This window comes from Quercus lobata, chromosome 4 (genome assembly GCF_001633185.2).
Source record: "Quercus lobata isolate SW786 chromosome 4, ValleyOak3.0 Primary Assembly, whole genome shotgun sequence".
NCBI classification, from domain to species: domain Eukaryota; kingdom Viridiplantae; phylum Streptophyta; class Magnoliopsida; order Fagales; family Fagaceae; genus Quercus; species Quercus lobata.
In genome coordinates this window covers 33,244,461-33,250,900 of record NC_044907.1, presented here as the reverse complement: position 1 = coordinate 33,250,900, position 6,440 = coordinate 33,244,461, and positions in this window count along the sequence as shown.

Genomic DNA, 6,440 nt, shown 5'->3' with positions numbered 1-6,440 from the left:
ACAATATCAAGAGGTTAAAGGAAATCTTTTCAAAGATTGATAAGGAAAATTATATAATGGAGGTGCATCAAGCTCAAATACACTTAAGAAGATTAACAATTTGTAACTCCATTCAAGAATAAGTATATGGTTCCTTTCAATGACTCATTTCCTCCACAATGAATTCATCTTCATTGAGATTTGTTTGAGAAACAAGCCCAAGCATCGTTGCAAACTTCAGCATGCCCTCCTCGATTTGTGTGCCAAACCTAAAAAATTTCAAAAATATTAAATTTTCACTGGGGGACCGTGGGAACATGTAGATGGACATGGTACAATCCGTTCGGGCATTGGAGCACTCAAAGTTTCTTTTTAGGTCAAATATACCAAAATTCCCCTAGTCAAGCTTGGGTTGAGCAAAAGTCAAACTTGGTCAAAGCCACACCAAAGCAAAATTTTTCCTAATTTTACAACAAACCCGAACTTGTCAGAGAGTTTTGTTAGCTTTGAGCAACTTTGACCTGAGTTTGACTCTTGAAAGCCCACGAATATCTAATTTTGATTCGACCATCGGAATGGATTAGAACCAATGTCATTGCAAATATTATTGAATTCTCTTACCAACGTCTATTAATGGGTCGAAATCGAAGTTAAAACGGTTGAGATATCTTGAAAATCGTGTTGGCGCATCAGCTCGCTTCTTGAGCCTATAACTTTTGACCCGATCATTGGATTTTTAATTTTTGATTTTTTCTGGAAACTAGACATCAATAACTTTCCAGGGATACCAAGATCAGCTTAATCTAAATCTGGTAATGCCTTCAAATATACGATTGAAGTTAGAATCGAGAAGAGACAAGACTGTTGATGTCAACAGTCAGCCCAGGCACACCTTCAAGGGCCATCGGAAGCTAAACAACCACAAAATCATTATAAATACCATAGACCCCTAGATTTCCAAAAAAAAATTGAAATTGGGCATTTTGGAGCATTTTTTGGATAGATTCTCTCTCTCTTTCTCTCTAAATTCTCTCCAAAAAACACACAAAAACCTTTGATTCCTCACCTTTCTCATTAATCAAAAGGTGGTGTTCTTGGTCTCATCTTCCTCTCCTTGGTCTTGGTATCTTGGATTTGAGGTCTAGGGATATAGATGTAGCTTTTTAGCTACATTCTACACCCATTTAATTTCCTAACTTGCTTATTGCTTTTTTTATTGCTTTCTAACATGTTTTATAGCTTTTCTAGCATGTCTACTTGCTTTCTAACATGTTTTATAGCTTTCCTAGCATGTCTACTTGCTTTCCAACATGTTTTATTGCTTTGATGTTGTTAGCCTAACCTTTTTGCGCTAGGATATGTCTAATCTTTGTGTTTATTTGCTTCTTGCCATGTTTATGTGTTTAGATCTACTTGTTTGGATGCTATGCCTAGTGCTTTTTAACTCTATATATCTTGTTTATGCCTCTTGTGTTTTGGCTTTTGGGTAGGGTGTAGATCTTGATCTAATGGTCTAGGCCTACATCCATACACCCAAGTTTCAATAAAGGGTTTGGATTAGTTCCTTTTTGCATGTTTGTGCTCTGTTTGCTATTTTCCATGCTTTTTGTGTTTGGACCCATGCTTGTTTGCTTAGATCTAGGCCTCTGCCATGCTTTTGTTTGTTTCCTTTTGTGGGTTTGTGCTTGTTAGTCTTTGGGGCCCTTTTTGTTTTTTTTGGTTGCATCCCTTTCCCCTATGGTGGCTTGTTTGGATGTGACCATGTGTGAAAGTACATCTTCGTGATGTTGGCCTGCTTGTGGCTTGTCTTTCTCTCCTTTTGTTTAGCCTTGCATATTAGGGTTTCTCGTGTTGGCCTTGTGCTTTTAACATGTTTACCTTTCCCCTTTGTGTGATAACATGCTTGGCTTCCTTTATGCTTACTATCCTTGCTTTGTGCCATCTTGTTTGGCTTTCTTTGTTTTGTTTGCATCTTGGCATCTTTGCTTACTTGTTCATGCATGTGTCTTTCTGTTCTTGTTTGTGTCATTAAGCCTAGTTCCTACCTATGATTTTGTGCAGGTTCACACCCGTCTTTGTATACGAAATCCCAAGTCCTTTTCAGAACTTTGCTTGATCCCACATGTGCTGTCCGTACTCCAATCTAATGGAAATACAGCCACCAAATCCAAACCTACATTTGTTCTTCTAGGACACCCTTTCTAGTTTGTTCGTTTGATAACATGCTTGTTTGCCCCTTTGTGTGCTTTCTTTCCTTTTTTTGCTCTCTTTCTTTTGTTTGCCTTCTAGCATGTCTCTTTTCCTTTCCTTGTCTCTTTCCCTTTGCTCTTCAGCTGGCTTTGTTTCCTTTTTTTGTTGCATGTACACGCTTGGAGCAAGGGCATGACTTCTAAAAATGCAAGCAAAAAGAGCAAAATGCAAGCAAGAAGACACAAGCCCAAAAAGGGCAATGATCAGTAGTTTAGGAAGCTTAGCCTCTCCATGTGGTTTTCTCTCTCTCTCTCTCTCTCTCTCTCGCTCTCTCTGTCTCTCTCTCTCAGCCTTTTCTTTAGAACCATGTTTATAGCTTTCTAGACTAGGGTTTGCTTTCTGTGTATCTTGCTTGGGCTGCATTCTTAGGGTATAGCAATGTCTGATTTACTTTTCCAGTACCTTGTTGGGCTATACCTTTTGGATGTAGGCAATGTTTGATTTACCTTTCCTGTACCTTGCTTGGGCCGCATTCCTTAGGTATGGAAATGTTTGATTTTTTAACTTTTCTTGTACCTTGTTGGGCCATACCCTTGGAATGTTGTGGACACAATGGGGAGTCGCCACCTAGTTTTTGTGATGGTCTAGGAATCATATATATAACGTCCTTTCGAGGAAGGACAATTGATCTTACTACAAGAGATATGGATTCAGAGTTAAGGTATCGTCTTGGAAAGGTGTTAGGCACCCAAAATTGCCCAACCCTAAGGTTGGCTTCCTCTTATTGTGTCCTATGTCTTAACCCTATTAAAGGCACACTCAATATTGTATCCTAACTCACACACACACTAGCATACATGTAAGCATACAACATGACATCAATCATCCCAAAAACCTAATCATACATCTATCATGGCAATCAACCAAAGCCTAACATTCATCTAGCACACATGTCAAACCAACCTTACCTTCATCTACCATGGTATGGCATAAACCTTGGCATGTATCTATCATCATGTCATCATATCACATCCAAGGCAAAAACATAGGCATTAAAAGGTTCAAGCAAACATGTGATTAAGCATAATTCTTCTAAACAACATGTTCAAGTCTATCATTAAGAAAAATCATATTCAAAGATGCATATTCATGTGAATGCATGACCTACCTCACTTACCTTGTAACAACTTAGCACCTATGGCATACATGCATGAACATGTTAGCACCTATGGCATACATGCATGAACATGTGAATGCATGTTCATGGCATCAAAACAAGTAAAAAAAACAAGATAAACCCTAATTCTAACATGTGCAAAGCAAACAAGCAAACAAGCAAACAAACATGTGAAATAGAGACTTAAAACCAAAAATATATGAAAAAGGATCGAAAACAGAAGCATTACATGTGAAATGAAAAACGAAATCAGAAAAATTAGGTTTAGGGTTTTAGGGCAGATTCACGTGCATGCATGAACAAGCCTATGTGTGCATAATCAAGCCTGTGTGCACAAGCATGATTATGCGCACGTGGGATTCAGCCCAAAAACCCTAGCAACACAAACAACAGAGTAGAACTTCTAAATAAGAATTCTAGCAACCTAATATGCTTTAAAATGTAAAGACTACAAAAACCTAAACTACATAAGCATATTAAAACATAAAACAAGCAAAGAAACAAGATAAACAGTAAGATTAAAGCAGAAAAGAGAGAAAAGAGTTTAGAACTCAATAACTCAAAACAAAAGCTCCAAGGCTTGATTTTTTACTGTTCTCCTCAGTCAAATCTATTCACGATTAAAAAAAATAGTGATTAGTAATCTTAAACTTGAAGATCAAGGCCAAAGAAGGCCCTAATTAAAAGAAAATTTACTTGAGGATGTTTTGTGAAAAACTCCCTCTTTGATTCACAATTTCTAGTGAATCTTAATGTTTTCTAGTGGGATTTCTATGTGTTTTTGAAAAGGTACCATATATGGCTATTTATATTATGAAAATGGGGGTTTGAAATGGCACCTACACGATGTGGGATTTGTTACAAGTCTCAGTCTTTAATGCAGAAAACATGCCTTTCATAGTTTCTAAAACCCTTCATGCGTGTGCAACATCGTTCCTGCATGTGCATGCATCATGGCTGCATGCGCAGGCTGATTCCTGTGTGCGCATGCCGAGGGTTTCCCAGGCTTTATTCTTCCAAAGATAGATTTATTTGCTCATTAAAAGTTATATTTTTCATTTTAGCATCTCTCAAGTCAATTTAACATCTAATTGGACCGTAAACCAACCTTGCGCCTTAGAATTTCAGCATCATTAGGGAACAGGGGCCCGAGCTGTGAGGGGTACAAGATGCAATGTCTACAATTTATTTTCCTGGTCTGTGTGTTTGTATTATGCATGCTTGATATACATACATACATATATATATATATATATATATATATATGCTTGTTTAAAGATGGTCATCCACTTTGTATAATGGACTCACGTGGTTAGGAGGGTTCTCCTCTTCGAATCACCGATGTTCTTGACCTTGAAGTGTGGGTATGCATTCATGGCAATTGTTGTAGGAGCATATTCATGCTACATTGTGTGCATGATCATCATGGTGTAATTGCCTCGACCCATGTTAGCTAGTGACATTGGTTTCTCTTGTGTATGTGACACGCATCAATGTGTTTGATGCTTTGGTGAGTTTTGGCTCACCCTAGTATGAACATATTGACACGCGTTGTATACATATGAAACCTTGCCGGTGCGTCATAGCACACCAAACTCGAAATTTTGCCGGATTTTCTCTGTGAAAATGGGGCATCTTTTTTGCCATATTCTCACAGCGAAAGTTTGGTGAGAATAGTGTTTTATGTGCTATGATGCACTTGTGGCAAAATGCTGCCGAATTTCCACTTTGAAAATAAGGCAAAATGCTGTTGGATTTTCGTCATAGAAATTTGGTATCAATTCCAAATGTGCTAGCTAAGCATAGATAAAGGCCACACCCCTTTCCAAAATCAAACCTCCAAGCCCAATTCTTTTAAAGCCCCGAGAGCTAATACCAATAGTTTGTTTTTAATTGCCAATGTCCAAAAATTTAGATTTTACTAAAACAAAGGATTGCCTCCAGACAAGTGTTGTGGGGTGCCTAACACCTTCCCCACACGTAACCAGACTTCCAAACTCAAGAATAAAGATTTTTTACCACCTATATTAGATTAGAAAAAACGACCATTTTTCTTAGCCTAGAACCGGTAATAAAATCAAATAGAGTCAGGTGACCAATCACACCTTAGAAAAAACCTAATGATTGGTGGTGACTTCACTTACCTTTGGTAATAAAAGGTTAAAATTGACTTAATTTAGTCACACACTAGAGGTTCAACCCTTTTTTCACAACACCTGAGCTCCGCAAAAGGCGCGAGAGTTGCCGCATAGGGTGGTTGACCATAGTAAGGCATCGATAGACTAGTACTCCACTGGGGATACTTAGAGAGTTTAGCCTTTAGAGCATTTGATGAAATCTTAATTATTGGACATTAGCTTTAAAAAATATTGAAATTGGCATTAGCCTTTGGGACTTTCTCTGTGAAAAATGTTTTTACTATATCTAGTAAACTATTTTCAAAAACAAAAAGTTTTTGAAAACTATTTATTTAAAATTGGTTTTCAAAACCGGCTTTGAGGTATTTTTGTATGTGAGAGCTTTCCTGCTTTTGTAAGCATGCTTTACAGCTTTCCTTCACATGTACAAACCTAGGGTGGTAGGATTTAATTTTTGCTACACCTTTATCTGTGCATATATCTGTTATGCCTATTTGGAAAGTCTTTCCCCTTTCATTTCAAAATGCATGACATCACCCCTCATTTTGGGTCGAACTCGGGCTCAGCGCTTATGGTGATTGTTGATGCACATACCTTAGAATTGATTCTGGGTGCCGATTTGTAGGCACTTCTAGGTCAATGGGTGGAGAACAGTAGCTAAAAAGGTCCCCCTTGATCTGCTCTATCGCACAACTTCTATGAAAGGAAGGATTAGATAATTGAGGTCTCCCTTAAGATTAGGACTAAATCACCTTTGGTAAGTCGTGTCTTATATAGTTGGTGAGGACCCCTCTAAGATTAGGACAAACTTACCTTTGTTAAGCCGTGTCCATATAGTTGGCCTAGAGTAAGTCAAATTCCCATAAGGATTAGGCAAAGCCAAGCTAAGTGAACATCCAAGCCTAAGGTAGGATAACCTTGTTAGGATTTTTTTTTCAAAATAATTCAAGGGGAAA